Below are 24,441 nucleotides of genomic sequence, written 5' to 3' on the forward strand. Positions count from 1 at the left end.
GTTGTGGGCAGCGGAACAACCGGGCGCAGACAATGACTGCAATTAAGTGGTGTGAATGTCATCCCACTCCCCCTGCTCTCTTCCAGGTCAGTATGAATGTGTTTGGAAACTCCTGGCACAGCAAGTTAACGATAATTCAGGTTTAATTTGCACTCTGTCATGTCTGTTTTTTTTCTATAGGCTTTAATAGTTTAATTTAACAGTCTTAAGCACTGTCTATATTACTGAGACATAATGCGTATTTCAGATTTGAGCAGCTGCATGGCACAAAATAATATTTCACGTTTATCTTGTGCCTTCATACCAAAGACACTTAAAAGTGCCTTGATTGCTCTATCTATACAGAAATCAACTCATCCGTCACTGAAATGCAGCCACTTCTAGCTTGGAAACCTCATCAGTCTTTAATAACTTGGGCAAGATAGAGCAGAATATTCTGCTGCAATGGGGAGCCAAGGTGAGCAGGTAAAATTAAGTTACCCAACAGAGCAGCTGCGCAGGACTGTCTCATATAGTCACTCTCTTCACAAGAACTTTTCAGCTATTCTAAAATGTTGAATCAAATGGGAGTCCATTTAGGAAGAGCTCCCCTAAGGCCAGCAGCATCTGATGGTGTTTCCACAAGGAGGCTCCGGGCAGCTCCCTGCTTCTTCCTTCTCTGGACATGCAAATCTCTGCTTTGAGGAATCCCAGTTTGATGATGGTCAGAATTAGCCTTCAGAAACACGAAAAGCGGTGAAATCATTGCCAGAGCTTCTCGCCTCACCCCTGCTCAAGGAGGATGCGTCGAGCAGAGCAGCCCAGGAGGGGCTCTGCCCGGCAGAGCAGCTTTCGTGTCTCCCTGAGCCTCCCCTACAGTCTCTCTCTCTCCAAATTTAAGATTCTCAAGGTCCCTGCAGGAATCAACAAGGGGCTTTGCATTGAGCTTCCCAGCCAGAGCTTCGTCTCACCAGCATTTCTGGATAGTGGGGACCAAAGGACAAGTAAAATACCAGGGAAGTAGGTGGATGGAGAAGGAAGGCATCAAACTTAATAAAGACTCTATTTGCTAGTGCATTATCATCCACATTCATCACTTATTAAAAAGCCTTTTATTTATAAACTATTTAATGTCTAGTTTAATAATCTGTAATGATTATTTGAATTGCAAAATTTGCTCTTTAGTATGTTGTGGAAATGAAGCACTAGCATTTAACGTCAATTGTTTTCTCTCTCCCTATTCTGTCACTGTTTTTAAGCTGTTGTGATCGGGGGCTTTTCTCACCCTACCCTCCCAAAGGCGAGCCCAGTTGCTGCAGCCTGTGCTCCCGCTGTCCCCGGGACTCGAGGCAGGAGCAGGAACCAGCCTTTCCCCACGCTGCTGCTCGGCGGCTCCAACCGGACCGCTCGCTCCCCAGAGAGGCGCTCAAGGCTCCCTTGTATCCAGAAGATATGAGAAGGAATTTGGTCATTATTAATACCCTGCCTCTGAGAGGTTTTCTTTTCAATGAAAGTATAAATTCTTGGATGGACTTGATATAGGTGAGAGCTGAGGGCAGCGGCAACGGGCCCGCCTGGCGTCGGGGGCCAAGGCAGCAACCCAGAAACCACGTGCGCGGCTGGGGCGCCGTCTAAGCCCTGCCTACATCAGGCCAGGGGGAAGACAGTTACAGCTTAACCTACAGGGGACTTCCCAGGGACGGGATTTTACGTATTGAGACTTCATAGTGCTGGCAGGTGCAGCAAGGCCCAGCTGCCTGGACGCCACCATAAGGCCTGGCTCAACTGAACTAAATCTAGTCTATGGTCCTGCAGCCCAGAGGAGCACGTTCTGCTACAGAATTACAGCTCCGAATGCCCAGAGGGGTCGTGGCAGCAGGTCTTGTGGCCTTCTCCAAGGCCGGGCTTTCCCTGAGATAAAATGAAAACGTGAAAATACCTTGAGCAAAACCAGCAGGAAAAATAAAACAGGAGCAGAACTAAGCACGGGGAAATGGGTCCAAACTGCAAAGCTGAGAGATGTGGATCCAAAATCTGGAGCAATTCTAATCGGGGCTTTGGTTTGGGCTCATCTGTAATTAAAATGAAGCACAGATCTGCCCAAGACAGTCAACAATATCTCAGCTGTTTTGGGGGTCTGGCTTTCATTAATTTCATTAACATCTTAAACGCGTTCTCATTGCTTGATCTCGTGCTGAAGAGCGAGCACAACGACAAGGTGCCATGAACCAGCTCATCTTCGTCTTGGCAGAGCAGCAGATGTGGTATCAGCCCCGGGCACGAGGGCCCTTTGCTCGCAGAGCGGCCGGGAGGGAGCTGCGCAAGGGTGGAAATCCTCGGCCCCACCAAAAATTAAATTGAAACCAGCCCTTGCATCAGAGCCTCGCACACCTCGGAGCTGCCCCCAGCAGGAATCACCGGGACAATCGCAAATGTGGAAACATGAAAAAGGGGAACGAGTGAAAATGGGAATGGGGACACTGGCTCCCATCTCCGTGAGCCAGAGCGGTGACAGTGGAGAGAGGAGGCACCAGTCTTTGGGAATGGGAATGGGAAGGAAGCTGCTCTCCACCAGCACAGTGGGATAACCAACTACCACTTGACCAACCTCCTTTGGCCAACTTCAGCTCCCACCTGGAGCGAGACAAGGTACCACGGAGCAAGCTAGAGGGTGCTGCAACATGCAGGGGCCTGGCTCCCACCCGCCCGCCCTTCCCGCTCCTCCAAAATCCCTGGAATAAATTAAGCGTCCACTTGTGTGATGGCGCCGACTTGCTCAGCCCCACACACAGGCAGGGATTTCGATGCAGTGGGGATGATGCTTTCCTAGACCTTGTTGTCATCGCATTTTGAAACCCACTGGAATGCTTAATAGTGAAAAAGATAAAAGGAAAAAATAATTTAAAAAAAAAGCCTTGTACAGAAAAAGACATCTGTCTCACAAATGAAAACTCGTTTTAATTAAGCCACCTCGCATGCATTATAATCCCTCCATAAAATTTAATATCACCTAAAAATTCCCATCAAATGCAAATTCTGCTCAGTGATTTATTTGTGCAACGGTGAGCCGGGGAGCAAGCAGGCGCACAAAGTGCGGGAGCTGCAGGCTGAGGTAAGCAGTGTGTCAGAATATGCAAAGCAAGGCAAGAACACAAAAAAGAAAGGAGCGAGGGAAGGAAGGGACAAACGTTCCCCGGCTGCAAAGTTACTGAATGTCTGGAGGCAAAGCGGAGCGGGAAGCGCGGAGGGGAATGGTGACGAGCGGCCTCCTGCCTCATCCCTGCTCCAACGTCTCCTCCATTGAGCCACTGGATGAAAAATCATCCCAGGGGCAGGTGGAGCCTCAGACTGGTGCTTTCCAGGGTCGCTGGCGGAGCTGGGCGCTGCAGCGAGGCGCGAGGAGCTGGGACGTGGCGTATCCCACACTCGGAGGAGCTGCCGGCCGCTGAGGTAATCCCGCAGGAATGCGTGTGCGGTTGGATGGCTGTGAAAAGAGCCCGTCGGCCACCAAAGGCCCGTGCTGAATATTCACGTCACACACGCACAATCATTTTTCTTGTTAAGTATTGGGAAGAATGGGAACATTATAAGTGCAGTATCTTTCCTGGCTGCAAGTCGAGCTGCTTTAGAAAGTCCCGCTCCCTCCCCTCGCCCTCCGCTCCGCCGGCTCCACTCCACCTCCGTCCTTAAAACGGATCTGTGCCTACTGAACTTTAAAAGGCATAAAAAAGGGGGAGAAAATAAATCCCACTGCATATAAGCTCAACATAAAGATATTAAAAGATGGTGATACAGCAAAACTAGAAGCAGCATTTTAAGGTCACTTGTCTGTATAAAAATGGCGCCTTTTAGCTTGGCTTACAGCCATAGCCATATCCCTACCCGTATCCCTATCCATGTGCTATTATTCAGAGCAACTGCTTAGCCCTATGCAGACTGAAGGGACATCGCAGTTAGAGCAGATTAAGGACAGTTGTATTCCGCTTCCTGCATTTATAACTTAAGTTATTATGCCATTTTTTGAGTGGGAACTGCAGCCTGCTGATAACCTGGGTAGGCTCGATGCCTAGGAGCACAGTCTGCTTTGCCACTGCCAGGTAGTGTCTGCAGTGCTGGCAGTTAAAAATATCTTTATTTGCCTGAGGCACTCGGCAAGTTTTCTGTTGCGAGACAGGGAAAAGTGAGGACCAGGTGTACTGACCCCAAACTCAGGCACATCCGTGGAAAGTGTCCCATTCATTTTGGTGAGCTCTGGATCAAGCCCTAAGCAAGAACCAATGTGTTATTATACTTCCTATCTCTTTTCTGTATATTTAGCAACATGGTTAGACATATAGAAATATAACCCTCTCTTCAGGCCTGCTTCAGCCTACATTGGTAATTTCCCACTTATTTAACATGACGCAGCTCCCCGCACGTTCAGCTCGCTCCCGTGCAGTTTCCCTATGCTGGAAGCAAGCAGTGGCTCTCTGCAGAACTTCTTTCTAAATTAATGAAAGCTAAGAAAGAGCAGAGAATTACAGTAATCACGTCCGTCCTTTGAAAATAACCATTTTCTTGCCTGTTCTCAGAAAACTGCACATATTTGTGCTCACAAGGCTGCGTAAGTTTCTAGGTCAGCAGACTCTTGATTATGAGATGATTAGCCTGCGTGACACATTTAAATGCCAATCTTTGTTCCTTTGTGGGAAGCAGCCAGTTCAGACCTAATTCCAGGCCCACTCTAGTGCCATTAGACCCACACTTAAAAACAAAAATAGAGAAAGAGGGATGGGGGGGTAAGTTGCCACTCCACTTCAAAGCTTCCACGGCATTTCTGGGTAAGCAAAGTCCAAAAAAAAAAAGCACCTGAGACATGAAAACTGAGTAAGAACAAACTTCCTACAACCTAAGCAGCAAAAGGCTCAAACAGGTGCTCTGTATCAGGGGCCAGAATGGAAATGTTACTGCTCTCAGCTTCTAAATGTGCACAGAGAAGTCCTTACAGCTTAGCACAGAGGTCCAAAGCAATGCCTAGAATGAGGAAAGGTCCTACATGGTGTCTGATACTGCTAACCCCTAGCTGAGAACTGGCTCACAACCTACCACTTGTCCCTCTGAAGATGCTGAACTCTGCAATATTAACCGGCCAAGCCTGAAGCGTCTCCTGCATTTCACCAAGGCAAAGCCCTCTGCTCCACCAGTTAGGAAACTGCCATCACAGAGAGGCTAAGGGACTTTTCAGGCACAAACTAGTGACTACAAGGTGCAATTCCCCTGGCAGCTGTGGAATTTAGCTGCTAGGTGAGACCGCGTTTGAACCCCATCTCCAGGCACTTCGCAAGCAGACGTGAATGCCACCTCGGTACAGAGAGGTCCACTTTCTGCTGCTGTATTAACGAAGGTCATTAACTCTCATGAACAAAAGGAACTTTCTGGGTTTTTTCATTACCAACATGACTACAGCTGAGTTTGCTCATGGCTCAGCTTGCAGATTCGCTGCCCCCACTGGAATTTGGGCAGAGGGTCCTTCCCCCACACAAGTCACCCAGGAAGCTGATGAAAAAATCTCCATATGAAACGACACTTAGGGCTTCAATCGGCCCCAACGATACACGTTTGGAAGGAGACAATCAGGGGCTATGCTTAAAAAAGCTTTACTACTAAGAGGTTATTTTCCTTTCAAATATCTTATCAAGTTTGTTAATTCCTTCTGCTGTTGGTGAAATGATCCGCCATTAACATTTCAATTTATTATTGCTGTTCCATTAATGAGACTACAAAAAATGGAAATGAGGCCTATAAATATGCTAGGAGTTAAAGTCAGGCGTCGTGACCACATGTGCACTTTATGGGGAGTGTTTCAGAGCCACTGGCACCTGAAGCGGCGTGGAAGACTGGCTCGGCAGTAGAAGCATCAACCTGAACCAACTTCTTCTCCCCAAAAAGCCCCAAATCCCACATGTTTCCTGAAAATACAAGCTAAACCCCCAGCAGTGTCACCCTAGTCTCATGCCCTGCTGCAGCACGTGGGGGGCTCCATGCTGGTCCATGTGCTGCCAAAGGGGCTTCAGGGAAGGACATTCTTGGGGAAGGGCACTCACCGCTGAGCTGCTCATGGCAAATTCAGCAAGAGAAAGGATTGGTCTCTGTCTCCTTTGGTTAAAACCTGTTCCTCCATAGGTGCATTTAAGAAACGTGGTTACTGCCAGGCAGCCTTTTAGGCCCACCAGGCTCCCACCGCTCCTCTGCTGATCCTTGCTCCGGTATCAGTGGACATTCCCCACAGGTCGGGCAAAACCCCTTACAGAAACAGCATAACTGTGACCTGCATTTTTGATTATTAAAATTTCATTTCTTGGCTTCCAAACCTTTCTGGAAAAGGAGGAACACAATGACTTGTTCCCTGGGGAGCAAGCCCACGCAGCACAGTGCCTCGCTGAGCCATGGAAGGGTCCCCTCAGCACAGGGATGTCCTCGCACGCCAGCAGCACTTCTGTTCTCTGCTCTACTTCTCCCTAGCGATTAAAAAAGATCGATCTGTTTTCTGTGCGTAGCTCAAGGCATTAGGCTTATGTTAAAGAAAATGTGTATTCATACATCCACTAGCACAACCGTCTTGCAAGGAACAAACTTATAATTATTACATTGATTTTATAATTTATTTTCCAGGAAACTCAAATTTTATGACAGAAATTGGTTTGCGTTGAGGTCCCACTCCACCATGGAGAGGAGAATTCAGCATCCCCTGCTTCTTTTAAGCATTAGCAGGAGAAATAATCTAAATTAGCAGCTTCGCAATGGCAGTAATAGCAGGTTTAAGAAAACCCAGACACCTTCACTAAGAGGAAATAAAATGAAAACATAAAAAGCAAACGATTTAATGAAAGCACAGGCTATTTCAATAAATCTAGTTATTTGATAAGCAGGCTGCCACTGTCAGCCTTTTATCGTGTGTGAAAATGCATGCTGGATCTCCTCTGTTTGCTTACAATTTCAAGCTTTCCCCTTCTGATCAGCATTAGCATTTTGGCTCCAGTGCCTGTGCCGAGAGCGCCCGCCAGGAACGGGCTCAGCTCCCGCCTCGGGCAGGGCTGGGGCTGGGGCCAGCCCAGGGAGGGCTCGGGGCAGATACACAGGGCACTCGCCTCGCTCGGGGCTGCTCAATCTTCTTCCCCTTCTTCCTCTTACTTTCCCACAGCTCTTTCATTTCTCCCGGTAGAAGCAGATAGAGTCACGATTTGGGCGCACAGGGCCTCAACCCAGCACATGCCTGCGATACTTCGCCTGGCTTTATGGTTCCAGTGCACATTTTTTCTACTGGGTAAACAAAGCTTGTTCCAAAATAAGAAAGGAAGGAAAAAAAAAAACCCCAAACGCACAGCAGGTTCCAGGGAAAGTGCCAGCTCGGTCGCCGCCACATGGGACCATCTGTGCCGGAGCCGTGCGCATCCACACGGGAAAGGCTCCGGAGGCGGCGCGAGGGCAGCAACGTGCTCCCGTCGCGGGGTTATTTCCCGGCCTGGGGAGGCAGCGCTGCCAGATGTCACGAACCTGAAAGCGCTTCCTGCAAAACACGGGGCCTAAGATCAGAGCTGGTGTGTCCTAAATCCTGTCCAGTCCCTCCTCCTGCCCTGCTGCCGAGGCTCCCGGCCTAAGCCTAGGAGTGTTCCACGAGCTCCACGAGCTGTCCAGGCTCCACGAGCTGTCCAGGAGGACATTTACTCCTGTTGGAGTGAAGGAAGAGGTCACAGGAGTTAACTGAGTAAAGCAGAGGTTATTCCATCAAAATGAGCTCTCTACCACTGCAGTTAAGCTGATTAATGCCGGGTGAAGGTCTAACTCTGCTGTCTTCAGATTACAAGATACTGAAAATTGGCTATTTTTATATGCTTTGCTGTGTACAAAACATGTGATTAAAGTGTTGGCAGGGCTTGATCTCACCCTACTTTATCCACCTGAGAGCAAGGAGAGCTTCACCAGGCTGCTCAGCTCGTTTTGCATCAGTGGAGGAGCTCAGCATTCCCCAAGGTTGGTTCTTCTGTAACACGGGAATGCTGCCCTGCTCACAGTGCTCAGCTCCAAGGAAACTAGCTGCCTACTGAGAGCCCAAACCAGCTGTAATAAAATAATTTGAGTTACAAGAACTCCTGATCATGATTCTCTCTCCCAGAGCTTTTGTACCTGTGTGTTCCCACTGACTTTTGCAGAGTTGTTCTCATTTATATCCATCCAGTCACAATCTCTCTCCAAAGTCCTGTTCAGCTAGACTGAACGCTGCTCAAGGCTCTGAATTAAATCATCCTCACTTCTTCAGAACAGGCACCCGAAAGGTAGGAGAGTCCCAGGTCATCCTTTATACAAGGCCTTTCATCTCAACAGGTTTTGCCTTGGATTTGGCTCTGATTAAGCCAGTTCTCCCACCACCAGCTCTCTCAAGCCTGGTCTGACACCAAAACAAGTGGGCAATATAAATAGCACCGAGAGCTCCTCACGGGGGGGTGAACTGCGCGCACGGGGCACCAAGGTGGATGTCAGTAACACGTCACTATATATCACTCTTAGTGAATTTTGCTGAAGATTAATAAGCTGCTGCTTCTCTATCTTCAGGAGTGTCAAGGCTGCACACAGAGGTTTGTGGAAACGGTATCTGATCTAAAGCTCCAAACAAAAGAGCTTATTTCTTCTTATCTGGTGAGGAATCCAGTAAGCCTCTTGGGTGCATACTTGAACCCAAGCGTAGAACAGTAAAACCCTTCCCAGAACTTCAGCATCGGGAAATCAGCAAGAAACAGGGGCAAATGGGCTTGTTGAACAGAGCGGGCCGGTCCCCAACCGGAGAACACACTGTGCTCTGAAGAAACCAAGCACGGGACTTTGCCCATTCTTGGCTCAGTCGGGCTGCTCTTCCACCCTGGGGCACCCCTCTCTTCCCACCTGCAAAATGGGAGTTATTCCGTATGACTGAAGCGCAGCCCAAGGGAGCTGGACCTTATGGGCAATAGGAGGTCGTGTCTTACATGGCTTCAGATAGCACCCCAGGGAAAGCAGTGTGGGATTCCCTGCCAAAGCGTCCAAGGATGGAGCCCCGAGCCGTGGGACAAGGGCAGGATAAGGAGGAGGAGATGACCAAGCACTGAGCCCTTCTCAAGTCTCCAGAGGGGCGCAAAGTAATTCCCAAACTTATCGTTGCAAAGGAAAGCGCAGCCGTGCTGCTGTTTTACAGACACAGATGGCTCATCAGAGGGCACTGAGGGAACTTGTGCCTTTGTCTCGCCCTTCGGACCTGCAAAGCTCACTCTGCAAAGCAAACACGGGCCCTTCTTCCTTCATTATCTCCAACGTGCCGCTTCCAGCAGGAGCCGGGCTCGGCAGCAGCAACCATTCCCCTCCGGCCGGGAAAGTCTCCTCCCTTCCTCTGCTTTCCCCCGCACACCTGGGGAATTCAGCTGCTAGTGGGAAGAAAAACTTGAAAAAGAGAAAAAAAAAGGAATAAAAAGTTGGCTTGCGTGGCGCAGAAATGAGAGCTGAAAAAAGCGAAACCGAATGCGTGGCCCCCCGCGCCCGTGGGACTTGGATCCAAACCAAGGCCACGGGAACAGGCGACTGCTCTTTGCCAGCCACAAACATAAATAAAGGAGGACTCGCTCTTATCTCTCGGGATGTGTTTTCTACGGAGGAAGGAATTCCCTGTGGAGTTTATTACGTGCACAGGGGAGCGGGGAGCGGGTGGCTCTTCCCTCCCACCTCTCCATCCCCCTTGGCTCACAAAGCGCCTCGCAGGTAGCTCTGACTGCAGCCCCTCGGAGCCGCCCCTCGGAGCCGCCCCGCCTGCCTGTAAACGAACAGTGTGTGGCCTGCGTTTCATTTGCAACTGTAAATGAAACAGGCCTACAACTGTGTTCATAATCCCCCTTAATTGAATTTCTGTGACAAAACCCAGACAAAATTAGTACCCTCAAGTTAACAGTTTGCGCGAAGTAGCCTGGGATTCCTGGGAAGCCTTAAAACAAACCAGGACAAAACTGGATGCCACAATGCAGCTCTTTGGAGTAAATGCCTTTTTTTTTTTTTTAAGTGGGGGTTAAATGAAGCAACAGGGTCATGATGGACAGGCTAAAATTTCAACAAGGGCCAAAAGAGCAACAGATGCTGCGGCCACAGCAGCTCGTGGAAGGAGCTCTTAGAAAGGGCAGGATCCTTCCCAGCCGGCTGTGGCTGCCGGGGGCATTTTCACAAGTTGAGGAGGATCCAGAGCAACTGTTCACACCCCATCAAAAGAGGTACCTCCACTGAACCCATCCACCTCATGGATTTCCTCCAACTCTAGCCGCAGATACGTAGGAAAAAAACAGATATTCAGACGACATAGCATTAATAACAACGTCAGACTGGTGCTGAACTGCCTGCACTTATATTTAAGACATGAGAGGGAAGCAAGGATGCAAAACCAGCAGTGCCCAAAGGACACTTTAATCCCTGCCCCTTCCTGAGCGGGAAGAGACACAGGCAGCCTCCCCGCTACACACACCTGAGCAGCCACAGACCAATGGGCATTTTCCTTTTTTCACATCCTAAGGGGACAAGTTAAATCCCACTAGTAGCCAGGGAAAGCAAAGGGAGCATTTGAAAGGGTGATGAAATGTTTGAAGAGAAAGCAATATATTTTTATGCACTTGTAAAATCCATTGGCAGTGACTTTTCTGCTTAATTGGTTTCATCTTATTAAACTAAAAACCCATTTGTAAAAGCCAGGCATATTCAAGCATAATGCCAAGTCCTGCACCAAAAGCCAATATGGTTTTTCAAAGAAGAAAATTAAGCAACGCAAACCAGTTTCTATTAGCCCAAAAGCACAGTGCTTGCTAAGCAGCGGGAAACACAATACAATGCTGGGCTTCTCTCAAATGCACTTTGGAAACATCATATTAACTCCTTTGCCCCAAAACTGCAGCCCCCGTTTTCCCTGACCCCAGGAAAGCTGATAAATATTTTGGCCCAATTGCGCAGTGATTTGTACGGGAGTGCTCTGCTATCTCTCCCTGCACTTGTCACATCCAATTCCTTCCCCCTTATTAGACCCCTCTGGTCCTCATTAAAGAGCCCCTCTGTCTGACTCGCCAAAGACCTGCCAATGGGCCCCTCATTTTGCAGAAGAAAAGCGCCAGCCTTAGCAGTGGGAAAGGGCTCTAACGTGCCACGGACACGGCCAAGCAGGGTAATTTGCCTGTGTTAATGATGCTACTTCACAATGAGCGGGAGAACAAAAATCCCTCATAGCCCAAGGACACCCAGCCCTTCGGCAGCCCGTTGAATTCAATGGCAGAGGAAGCCAAGCGCCCGTCCCCTGCGATGTGAGCTAAGAGGAGCTGCAAGGTGCTCTGCTTCCAAACCCCCCATCTGAGGGGCATCCTCCAAACGGGGCGCCTGGTGCTGGGAGCTGGGCAGGGAAGCTGAGCCAAGTGTTTCTGAATGTTTTAGCAGTATAAAAAGCAAGAGAAATGAGGGGGGGAATGAATAAACACATATATATACATTTTTTGATAATAATATACACATGCATGACTCCCGTCTCCACACCAAATATTCTGCTCTGAAGAGGGGATTTAAAAGAGATATTATTTACTTGTAGGACTGTAGCACCTATTTTCTTCAAAGACCTATTCTCACCTTTTTGAGGTGGATAAAGTCATTGCTGAGGAAGGACAGAGAGTCCAGTCCTTGCGTACGCCGTTACTCGGGGGCGCTGAGCCCCGAGAATCACCTTCAGCCCAGAGAAACACTTTCAACCTCATCTCCTCCCAGAAGCTTTGCATTCCTGCAGTTGGCTCCCCCAGGCTTCGTGGCCAGGCGAGGCACTGATTGCTCTGAGCAGCCCAAGGCTGGTGGCTCCAAAAGTGAGCCTTCAAATACAGCAGACTAAGCTGCTCAGCAGGAGAAATCCTGCTCTCGTCTTTGGCCAAGGAGTGCAGGCAGAACTGCCCTCACTTTGATGACGTTACTTTGGGGTGCACCAGAAGGAAGCAGGAATCACAAGCAATCACATGGCGCAGTTTTGGTGATCCCTACACATACATTCCTCAAAAGAACAAAACGTAGCAATAGCACTTACAGTATTGCTCATGCTAGTCAAGAAAAGGCCTTTATGATATTTTCCAGAGGGAATGATTTGTCCCAAGTTGGCCAGTTGCAAAATCTTAGAAGATTTTGTAGCTGTCTGGCACATTTCATGTATTTCTCAGCCAAAACTTGCCTTTCTGGTAGAGCTGTGCAGAACAGGTGTAGGACTTGAACTCAGCAGGGCTGCTGCAAGGAGAATGAAGCCATTTCACTACAACAGTTGTCCAGACATTTTCCAATCCATGATGTTAAGCACTTAATAAATCATCATGTAAATCTCTTACTGCAAATAAGTGGCAGCTTCTGCTTCAGCTCAATATCTTATTCTCTTAAAAAGACCTGTGCTTTCCACAAGAAAAGTTTGACGACACAAGTCAAAAACGAACACCTTAAGACTCTCTAGCTAGCTGTACATTCAATCTACAGGAGCACTCAGGGGAAGAACTAATATCATCAAGACAAATACCACACACCGAGTTTTAAAAATTCTCCCAAAATTTGTGTTTTTATGCTTTTCTGTACTGACACACCTTATTTAATTAAAAAAAAACACTACCAAGATGCCTTTTTCTATGGCTGGCTCAACATTTCACTTGCAGATAACATGGTTACAGAGCTGGCAATGGGCCTTTGGGACGCATATAAACAAATCAGCATCTTCATGTCCTTTAAAGACCAACTAATTCATTGTAATTTCAAATGTTAGCATTTTTCTGGCTGAATAATGTTGATACCTTTCATCTTCAGTTCTCTGGTCCTTGCCAAATCATGATCATAACACCTAGCAGTGTTTTATCATCCAAACCGGGGGTGACTCTTCCGAGACCTACCATTTGGGACCGCTCAGGCGGTGTCCCCTGCAGCTAGGAAGGCTTCCCAGCCGTGACCAGCACAGGCCCTTCCCCATGGCCTGTTCTACTGTGGTTCTGCGTGGTCTATTCCCAGATAGACCATGGCATGAAACCCTTGAGCTCTCACAACTCTCAAGGAGCATCCAAGACCTCACGCACCAGCTCTTGGCCCTTCCCAGCCTTCCTGTTAGGACCAACAGTCTGTGCCAGGCCCTGTCAGCCCAGGGAGCCATGGCCACCAAGGCCAAGGAGATGACTGTGCTTCAAGGGCCCTCAGGGAGGACCTCTGAAGGAGTGACTTGACACCACAGCTACCCCTCCCCTGCCCTTATCTAAAAGCAGCAGCAACAACATGTGAGGATGTGAGCAGAAAGGCTGGAGGAGCAGCCATAACAGAGTGTCATCCCATGGTGTCCCTCCCAAACAACGCATGGGAACACACAGGGCTTGCTAAAGCCACCCACCCAAGCAGACTTGTCCTTGTCAGAGCAAGGTCCTTGTCAGAGCAACTTGAGCAAAGCTTCCCCCCTCCATTTTCCAAGAAGGGGGTATGATTGCATGCCTTTATTCTAGAACAGCATTCTGGAATATTATAGGTAAATAAATAGCTATTTCCTTCACTCACTGCTTGCCAGGCAGATACAGCCACCAGGCTGCAGCTACTGTGTGCAGAACTGCAGTGCCTATCACCCTTTTTAGTTCTTCACACTCTCTTTGCTGTGCATTTTCCTTGAGCTCTTTCTCTTCTGATCTCCTCGAGAAAACTGGCCTCCTTTATTGATTAAATTACAAATTCCGATGGCTGGTGATTGAGTTATATGATAACACCTGCCGAAAGCCATCAACTACAATTAAAATAAAAGGAAAAAATAGCACTCTTCTTATTACAAATGGTTTGGATGTTGAGTAGCTGACTGAATTAAATGGAGATTGAACAGATCTGAGAGAACTGATTAGGAGAAACAATGGAGAATTCAGAAAAGAGCTACAAAAATTAACAGCTCACTAATTCACCTACAAAAAGGATGGGAACAGCTGGGGAGAAAAAGGAAATTGTTTCTTTTTCAAGCATCTTCAGCTTGCAATTGTGCAAAACCTCATCTATTTGAGATGCTGTAAGATTCCTCAGACCTCCAACTCTGACGCCAAGTGACCAAAGGCTAACACACGATCAACCTAGCAAGCCCTCACTTATTTCATTCATTCAGTTTAAAGTAGGTTTTTTAATTAGCGGTATCACAAAGCAACATATGGTTTTTGGCCTTTGTTCTGTGCCTGGGAACCTAGGCCATGCCAGCTTTTGGTAATGTATCATTGCATTTTATGCACTTCTCATCTGTACTAATGAGGTATTTTTATTTTTGTCTACTTGTGGCATTTCCAGCAATACTGACAGATGTCTTGGGCTTTCCTCCTGCCGACTGAACAAGCTTTTATAGGAGTACACAAGTACAAGTATATTTTATAGGAGTAAATAAGGCAACATGAAACAGATAAAGCAGTGTCTAAAGTAGCACTATCCATTTTAGAACCATCTCATCTTCCAGCCTCTTCCTCATAAGCTCTTTGCAAAGTAGAATCTAGCAAACATGAGTTCAAAGAATGTAGATAGAGCTCTTAAAAAAGAGTTGCAATCATAATGTTATATACTTACAGCCTCTGCATTACTGAATTGTCATCTTCAAAGTCCTGCTCCGGGGAAAATCCTTAGTAATCTGTGGAAACACCAGAAAAAAAAAGTCTTAAGTGATACTTCTAACTATATCTTCTCATCTCACAAGGAAGAGAATTTAATGTCAAATTTTGAGATTATTAGGGAAATAAATTTTAAAGAACATAAAAGTTCAACTTTAACCATAGATCACTGTAATTTTTTTTCTTTAATGCTCATCTGAACTTTGCTTCAAAAATTGCTTCAACTGAAACCATTTTTCTTCATACTTTCTTTCTGCAAAAATCCTAGCCAATAGATTCACTAGTAGCAAATATTGGTAGCAGCAATAAATATTTTAACACACTCGATCTATCTTCGATATCGAGGAACCTTGTCTGAACTTTTCACAACCCTGAATGCTTCATCCTCTCAGGAGAGACAAGGAATTACTCTTGTCCTAGGAAAAGATCGACACCTATGAGAAAGCAGGCTGTGAACATGGAGCCATGACCATCATCTATCTCCTTGTCCAGTCGGTCACCACAGCGGGAGGTCACTGAGGCCTCCATCTGTCTACAGAACTACTTACAAGAGCAGTCAAGGAGATACAGGCTTGCCAAGACTCACCTAAACTCCCCAAATCAATACAGGAGCTGCAGCCAAACGAGGAGGCCTCAAGGAAGCCTACACAACTTGCCCAGGTCTCAGAGCAAGCCTGGGAGGGCTATGAGCCCCTATCCCCACTCTTCAAAAGACTGAGGCCACTGATGACAAAGCCAAGCTCCACATGAACAACAAGCTGCTCAAGAAGCACACACCTCAAAGGCTGCTTTCACACACGTGTCTGACCCCAAGCCCCTGCTTCCAGCACAACCTGATGAAAGTAAGCAAGGCAAAAGCTGTGATCACTGATGGTAAACTCCAGGTTACTTTCTACCAGACTCTTCTTTACCATGGGCCCTGCCTGAGCCCTTGGTGTGCAGCACTGTACAGGCACTCGACAGGCCCCCTGCAACTCGCAGGCTGAAGATCAAGGCGCTAAACGCGCAGGCAGGGAAAACACAGAGACAGCAAAACCAGAGGATGCTGCTGCACAGAGGCTGCTGAGCACAGTTTCCAGTCAGCCAGTAAGAAATGATTCCCTGTGAGAGAGCCTGACCCTGCTGCCTACTTGCTCGACAGACGGTCTCGCTGAAATCATCTATCCAGGTATTTACACGGCTTCCCGTCGAGCAACGTCTGCGCGTTCAGCAGCCGGCTGGCTTCATCCCGCCGCGCTCCTGAGGGGCAGCACAAGCTCTAGTCCCTGCACTGCAGGCAAGGGAGGGAAGCACAAAAAAAGACATTTCTTTCTTTCCAGGGAAACTCCTATGTGATCTGTCCCAAGCCTCTCTGAGGCCAGAGGCCTCCGCGCTGCCCCTCGCAGGGCCAGGGGAACAGGCCCCAGTCACAGGGCTCCCTGCTCAGCCCTGGCAGCTCTTCCCTGAGCGTGGGCTTCGGAATAGGGCTTTTCCTCCCCAAAAAGAGGAAAGTCACAATAACTGTAGCAAGCTCTGAGAGGGAGCAGAGCGCAGGCAGCAGCCGCCCCGGCGGCTGGGAGGACTGAAGCGATTGTTTTGTACCCGAAGCCTCATTCATCACATTTCCATAATCCAGAGACGCTCCCACACTCCCTTCTCGCAGCATTTTAAGCCTGCAGCACTCGCACACACACCCTTACAGCTCCTTCCCGTTCCTATCAGTCTTCCCCTGAGGAAGAAACTGTAGCAGAGGGATGAAGATGTAAAAATTTCCGTAGCTGCCAGGGCCGAATGCCAACTACAGCAAACCTGAGGGACCCTGGAGGTGACAGATCACCTCGCTCACGCGCTGAGGCTTTATGACCAGTTCCTCTAAAAATGACAACACTGGAAATACTTTTTCAGTGATACCCCAAGTGTTAGCTCAGAGCCCAACAGACCAGGTTGTAAGAACATAAAATACATCTGCTAGCCCAAATCTCCGGGTCAGGATTGATGAACCCATCTGAAAAACAAGCCTTTGGGCAGCGGAAACTCTTGGGCTTGATCGACACTTTTGGTGTGCAAACTGCCAGATTCTTAAACATAACAGCTCCCTTCTGGCCACAGAATACAGGATTCCCTAAATCCACCCTTCGATCTGCAAGAAACTGGATGTTCCCCTCAAATTACTTCTCAGATGTTTGAATTCCCTCTCAGGTTACAGCAAGAAACTGTTCCTCTCTCTCCATAAAAAGACAGACAGCTGGGGTTGTCTTCATTTGTCAGGACTCTAGATGCTCATTTCACATGAATTTTAACTGGAATGGGGTGTTCACACCTCATGTTCAGGGTAAAAGAACCAGACCTATAGACTGTGTGCAATCAAGGTCAGGAAATCCCGATCCTGCTCGTCCCTCCATTGTGCTGCCAGCCATGGAAAAAGCAGCGGGATGGCACAACATGAGGACGAAGCTGCCCCCTCCACACGCCCCTGCGGACCCATGCTGGTGACAGACACGCTGCCTTAGCCAACACACTTCGGATCAAAGCGGGGACGTCTAAAATGGAAAGCGCAAACGCAGCCCCACGGCCCAGGCAGTGCCATAGGGCAGGGGGGCCAGGCCAGAAGCCCCGCAGGATCTGCAGGACCCTTCCTTAATAAGGGCTAGTACCCGCTCTCCATCCCGTCTCTGGCGGGGAGCTGCTGTTGCCCTTTTGCGCAACGAAATGCAAGGGTGGCACCGCACATGGATCACGCACCTCAGCCACGGCTCCCGGGCCACGCACATCCGCACCGCGCTCCCATCCAACCCGGCTGCTGCCCTTCCCGCCCGCCCAGCCCAATTCCCCAAATCTCAGGATGATTCAAAGCTCTATTTAAAGCCCCTACAGCTAAGGGCGTGTGCAAGGAATCCTGGCCGAGCCAAACGCTTTGAGCTTAGCAGCTCTGCCTGGGTTTTCCTTACAGCCTTGGTAGCAGCGAAACATGGACCTGTGGGCGTTTAGCGTGAAATAGGGAAAAAAAAGGCTGTTTTGTGCCATATCTGGGTTATGACATAAACCGTCTAAGATACAGCAGTGATATCAGCGTTTTATCCTTCCAAATTAACCCATGTCCTCAGGGGTCCACTGGTGGCTTCCTAGCCTAGCAGGGCTTCCCAAACTCGCCCCTTTCTTCGGTGTCAAGGGCTACAGATGAACAGCTATGAAGATTTCCTGCCTCCTCTCAAAAAGAGGGAAGTGGCCAGATGCAGGTAGGCACTGAAATGAACGGCAGCCAGGATGGCTGGAAGGTTGGGAGAGGAAGAGCCGCCATCCGCTGCTCCCAGGCCGAGCTCCTTGGGAAGCCGCACTATCGGAGTTGCGGCTGCGTGCCCGCCATCCGATGAGCTCCCGGGGTTATTCTTTGTAATCCTGCAGGCTCTGCTTATAAATCAGAGAGCACTTCACCTCTGGCCACACGGCACCTACAGATAATAATGTAAATGGCTTGATGTTTTCACATTAATAGGTCTGCGCTCGGGTTATGGCGAATAAAAATGAGGTCAGGTCTCGGGACCTGAACCTCAAGTGCGCAGCACCTCAGCCTGGGGAATATGGATCACCCCGGTCTTTACGGCACTGCGCATATACAGGCTGGAGCCATAGCATGTATAGGCACAGAGCAATGTATTGAGGTGAGAGGTGCTCCTGCCTGGCTGCTGGGAGCAGCTCTCTCACAGAGGTCCCAGCTGCAAAGACAAGCGCAGACTATTGCTCTTTTACAGACACAGACCAAGTCTGCTCCTCTAGGAGCGTTTCCCCGTTTCCCCGGGACCGGAGGGCCGTCCTGTGCCGAGTGTGAGCTCAGGGGCTGAGGGCGGCTGCCTTTCCAGCCGCATACATAGCCGCACGGTTTCCTGGCTACAAGAGCTGTCCTGGCACTGCAGCCCTCCGCGCAAACCCCACTCTGACACCAACGTGATGGGAAGCGGGCAGCACCATTCCAGGGCCCATGCCAAGGCCTGCATTAAAAAAAAAAAAAACTAAAAAACTATTAAGAACAAAACAAAGCCAAAAAAAAAAAAAATCCACCCTCCTGTTTGCTACTGATTAGGCAGCCGAATTAAAGCTGATGAAGTCATTGGATGTGATCCAAAGCTGTTTATCTGCACATAAATCACAGACATCCTTTACACGGTCAGGATGGAGGTTGGGAGCCGGGGGAAGGACCTTCTCCTTGCAGAACCCAGCACTGCAGCGGTTAAACCTGCACTGACACCGGCGACCGGGGGAGACACCTCTCAGGGGCTCCTGGAGAAATAACTCCATTTAATATGAATTCAATCACATTCCCCCCCCCCCATTCCAAAAATACAGGGAATTTTAATAGGGTTTTTTTTTCTTCTCTTCTTATAAATGTATGATGTTAGAAAAAAAACAATTTTGAAGGAATGAAAGGCATAAATTAACTGGCTGGACCTGCCAAGGGAGATTAAAAAGGAAGGTTGATACTTATTTTATGAATGCAAGGGAATTAAAAAAAAAAACAAAAAAAAAAAAAAAAACAAGAGAGATGTACTGCCAAGCCAGACATGGTGTTAATAGCTAAAGTATATGGCAGCAGGAACTGCTGTTCCCATAGTTATTAATATAAACTGAAAATTGGGAGCAGGCTGCAGCAAAAGAAAATAAATCACACTTTTTTTTACTACAATCTGAAAATATGTTTCAGAAACATCCCCTCTCACAGCATCCGTTCTCTGCATCCCGGCCCCCCGGCAGCGAGACTGGGACTGACGTTTCAGCAAACTTCCCAAACTCCCTGGCAAGCAGGAGAAGTGACAATTTCTTACCATTCATCACGGCTAATTTATTTATACATTTTTTCAGCTTATCAGAACCACTGGCCTGGAGACTATCTCCTCGTTCGCCTCCGGGTCCTGAGAAACTATTTGCCATGGGAAGCGGCCGAGGGGGGCACGGAGGGGCGCGTGTCCTGCAGCCAGGCTGCGTGTCCCCGCTGCAGCTGCGATGGGGCCAAGCTCCACGCAGGAAGCGGGACGGCGCCAGGGCCGGTGAACGACACCCCGTTCACACACTCGTGCTGTGGAGCTCATCGCGAAGCCCTGGGTCTCTCCACAGTGTTAACTCCGGAGGCTGCCGATGGCTCGCGGGGCTGCCCCTATACCCAGCAGGGCGTGTAGGGGCATCAGAGCCGGTGTCCCCACCAGCACGGGTGGCTTTCGCCCTGACAAACCCCAACCTGCCCCAGCTGGGCAGCCTCGCTCCCCTGCTAAAAGGGGATCTTTCCGTGGCCCTGGTTTTGCCCTCGGTGCCGTATTATTCCTGTGCGTTATTCTGCCCTCCAGGCACAGGCCACATCCCGCGGCGCCGATGCCTCCTGCTCAGGGCACCCGGACCCCTGGGCCCAGGAGGTCACCACGGCTGCCCCATATTTAATTAACTCCCCTGAGAAGATCGGGACAAATCAATTCAAAAATTTTCATTTGGAATTCTGTAATCCCTGCGCTACCGCTACGGCGATGGCTTCATAACCGATTAGCAGCAGGAATCATTTCAGCCAGCACAGAAAAGCCACCCATTAGGAGCTGAAGCAAGAGATAACTACAGAGCAAAGCAGTTGACAAATTATCTGACATATTTGTCAACTGCTTTGGAGCCATCAAGATGAAAGGCTTTAGAGAAATGCTGTATGATTTTTTTTATGTATATATAAACACTTCTACTGGACTGTTGATAAAAGCCGGCGACACAAAGGAGCTCTTTCCCCTCGCTGAGACGCGGCAAGCTGCTAAACAAATCAGTTCAATCTCTGCCTTTCAAACAATATAAAGCAGTATAACTTTCTGGAGCAACACCTCATCTCTTTTTTTTTCTGGGCTGCCTATCAGGAATCAAGCAGTAAGTAAACATTTGGAAAGGGTTCCTCTGAGAGCAAAGGTTTAGATTTGAGTCACAGGATCCATTGAAAAGAAAAATTGCTTCTGTGCATTGGGACAGTGCCTTCCCTCCTGAAAACTTTATAAAAAGAATAAATGGAGATAATCTTTTTACAAGGTATAGCCCATATGGAAATTCATTATTGCTACCCTTTAAGAAAAAAAAATCCAAATAGTTCAGCAAGTGAGAATGAGGTCACCATTAAAAACAAGCACGCTCAAGCTTTCCTAAAAACTGCACTGGTAAAACTCTGGTTAAGCAGCTTTATTGTGGTCTACAATGCAGCTCCTCCAGGGAAGAGCAGGAGATAAAAGATGGAAAGTCATAACCCCCCCAAATCCCTGGGAGTATTTAATGTCGGAGTGGAGGGATGTTCCAACCCAGCGACTGCTGACTAAATGTTTTATAGATTCATCCCTCTTGGAGCACAAGGGGCTCCCCAGGGTGATTCCAGCCTCTGCTCAGGGAGAGCGGCCGCGAGCGCCTTCGCAGCGACTCGGCAGAGCTGGGGCCGAGTTGTGCCCTGTTTCACTAACAGATGCCAGGACCAACCTAGGGCAGCCACCCCAAGCACACACGGATGTCACGGGGCCGGGGACACTGCCCCAAGCTGCCCTTCAGGCCAGGACCGCCTCCATCAGCAGGGAAGCCCGGGGCTGGATCCAGGCAGCTCGTGAGCAGATGAGTCTGGAAAGTTCCACTGGCGCTGCCGGTCACGACAGGATCGACCTGCTTCCACGCAGTTTCCTGCTTTACTCCGTAGTTCTCTCTTGCTTCAGAAGTTGGCTCTTCTAGCTTGGCCAGCTCTAGCAGGGGGGCCAGCAGGGCCTGTGCTCTGTCCCCAGGCCAACAACCCCGGCTTGCGGGAGCCAGGGCACAAAACAAGGCGAGATCTGAGACTAAGTTCCCAGGGCTCCCAGGATCCCTGGCACAAGCCGAGCAGCTCTGAACTAACACAAAAACAAAATTCATCTTCTGTAAGGAATTTGAAAAATTCTTTGCATTCCTCCAGAGAGAAGCTTCATCTTGTCCAAACCCAGAACTTTTCCTAGCTTCAGACAACACGAAGTGGGCACCAGCCATAAAGGGTTTACTCATACCTTCTTGTCACGTTACTGTGGAAAACGAATACTGCAAAGCTAAGCCGTCGCAATGCTCTGTACTTACCATGGGGTATCTCTTCTAGCACCAAAATAATATGAGCTCCAACTTGCCACCTCTGCCCCTTCCCACGGGAAGCAGCCGTATCAGCCCACAAGGAACGCACGCCAAAGACACCACCGACAGGACTCTCAATTGGAACTGGTGTGACTAGGGTCAGAATTTGACCTTAGTTTTTCAGTTAAAATACACTTTCTCTGTCCATCTGCAGAAGTTGCATCAGTTCTTGCACTGCAGCAGGCACCTTTTGTGTGTCTGTGATGGCTGCGGAAGCCTCCTTCCTTCAGACATGGCTGGAAACACAGAACCTCAACAAAGCGAAGGGTGAAATCCCCCTGGAGCCCAGTGAGAGCCACGTTCAGAGCGCGCGGAGCCTCCGGAACCCCAGCATCCAGAGCCAGCGCCTCTCTGCTCAGTCCTCCTCACGAGCAGGACGGAGCAGCGCCGAGGGAGCAGCCAGATTCTCCAGCTCCCAGAGCGCCCAGAGCTCCCAGACTTCGCCTGCCCGACTCCACACTGGCTCTCACCGCAGCAGCAGTGGGACCACCACCAGCAGAGCCCCAAACCGGCCACTCCGAGGGCGGGAATCGCCTGTTTCAGCACACACAGACGGGTGTCGCTCCCTCAGCGACTCCCCGGCCCTGAGGCCAAGCCCGGGACAAGTGTCCCACAGCAGCCCAGGGCTGCGCCGCGTCCCCGCCGCTCCGCAGCCTTCCCTCCTTCGGCCTCCTCGGCCAACATCCTCCCGTTTTTCTCCTGTGTTTGTCTGTTGATGATTATCTGGGAACAGGGGCACAAAGCAGGGTTGGTGCTTCATTACCCGGCCGAGGAGCGGCCTGCGCTTGGCTGGCCATGGCGGCCATGTTGTAATGGCCTCCGGGAGGAGGCTCCTCCATCTCCCAGTGCCTTCCTCTTCCTCCAGCCATGGGGCTCTCGGGGAGCCGCTCGCAGCCCTCTCACTCACTGTCTCCTCTCCTTCCCTCCCAGCAGTTTCCTGAACGCCTTAAGTGATGCCATGCCTGGTCTGAGCGGCTCATCTGATGCAACCATCATCTCCAAGGCTGTACTTTGCATCCGCCGGCGCCCACGACGCAGAGCCCCTGCTCGGGCTGAGCGTGACTTGGTCTGGGCCTTGCAGAGAGTGTGTGTTTACATCCATAAATATTATTTGGTGGGCCAGCATTTGGTGAGCCCGGCTCAAATAAGGGCTCCAGGACACTAGGCGCAGTGCAAACACATGGTACAAAGTTTGTAATCGTCCCCAGGCTGCAGCATCAAAGGAGAAACGGGAGGTTTGTGAGCCCGTGCCGAGGCTTAAGCAAAAAGCCACCTCACCTCCGTATCTCTGCCTGCAGAATCCACTATTTTCTGAGCTTCTGCCTACCCAGCAAATATACAAAGCCAGCAGCTATTGATCTCCAGTATCAACTCAGTCACAATTATAATTGCAATCAGCCAGCACTCATTTTGCTGAAAATATGCTGAAATGGCATAAAATCCATCATACTGAAGCTATGCTGTCCACACAAGCTACATGTGCCTATCAAGAGGCAAACTTTGCCCCTAAATAAGATGAGATGTGAAAACATGACAGTGCGTCTTCAGCTGGAGAAAAGACAGATTACTTTTAAAAGCTTTACTTAGTTCTTTCTGGCTGTATTACAAAACAAGGAATTATGAATCCCCTAAAAACGTTCTAAAACAGTACAAGTAAATTTAACAAAATGAGATACAAATGCCAACTCCGTAAATGCTTTTGCAACCCGAAATGTCAGGTGCAGTTTCAGTGCCACTTCGGGTCAGTCCAGGCCAGCAGTAATTACAAGCCTTAAGAATATATGAAGGAACATAAAGTTCAAAGCCTCCCAGGAAAGAGGGAAGCTCTGGAGAAGGAGGGTGTCCATGCGCCAGCTGCTGGGAATGGGCCTGCGGGATGGATTTTATCCAAGGAGCATGGATAAAATGAGGAGAATCCATTGGAAAGCAGGACTTCTTTTCCGTGGGTGATGATCCGCTCTGCTCAGCCGCAGCACCAGAGCAGAGATAGGAATCAGGCTGCACTATCTAACCGAGGAAGAAAAGCCCACTGACACCTACTTAAAGGAATGAAGAGATTGGAAATAAGTCCTTAGCTTAGCAACACCGGAAAGAGTTTTCTCATCCCATAAAACCTCTCCCATTTTGCTCAGCTCCATAGACACTACATATTATCTGGTGAATGCTGCTAATGCCCTATGTAGTTCAATACAATATTCCCGCAGGACATCCAGACACCACTGCCTTTATTGGGGTCCTGACACAACGTTTTCTAGGGGAGGTTTTGGGGGCTCTCACTCAACAACTTCAGCAGTTAGTATGAGAGAAGGATTAAATCTGAGACTGTTGTTTCCCACTCCCAGCCAGAAAGACGAGTTATTTTGGAGAAATGTGGCTCGCACTTACTGTTGACAACTTGCAGTCACTTTCCTCAGCTTTTATGGCTTCTCTCTCTTTGACGTTTACTGCTAGCACAACTTCTGCCATTGCTTTCACTGAACAATCTCAAACACTTTATATCTAATTTTCGGCCTAACTGCAAAGAGTAGAGAAGACGAGAGCACAACGAGGATGATGAGCCCTTAGAGCAGCTCAGAGACCTACAGATGAAAGAAAGACATAGAAATTGCAACCTAAAAACTCACAGCTGGAACACGCAGACAGCAGCTCCGAGGGCTCCCACCTCCAGGAGAGGATGCGGGCCAAGGAGGGAGGA

The 24,441-nt window shown here is 49.0% G+C and overlaps 1 protein-coding gene across 3 annotated transcripts in view; it reads right to left on the reverse strand.

Moving 5' to 3' along the window:
* The window catches only part of SEMA5B (semaphorin 5B), a 229,988-nt gene that overhangs the window by 149,255 nt on the left and 56,292 nt on the right, over nt 1-24,441 (reverse strand). For all 3 annotated transcript variants that reach the window (XM_026054226.1, XM_026054234.1, XM_026054243.1), the window contains one exon: nt 14,584-14,644. The gene's annotated coding sequence lies outside the window, so the exon portion shown is untranslated. Of the gene's footprint in view, nt 1-14,583; nt 14,645-24,441 lie in introns of those variants that run through there.

This window comes from Nothoprocta perdicaria, unplaced genomic scaffold (genome assembly GCF_003342845.1).
Source record: "Nothoprocta perdicaria isolate Ctin4 unplaced genomic scaffold, notPer1 scaffold_0, whole genome shotgun sequence".
In the NCBI taxonomy this organism is placed as follows: Eukaryota; Metazoa; Chordata; class Aves; order Tinamiformes; family Tinamidae; genus Nothoprocta; species Nothoprocta perdicaria.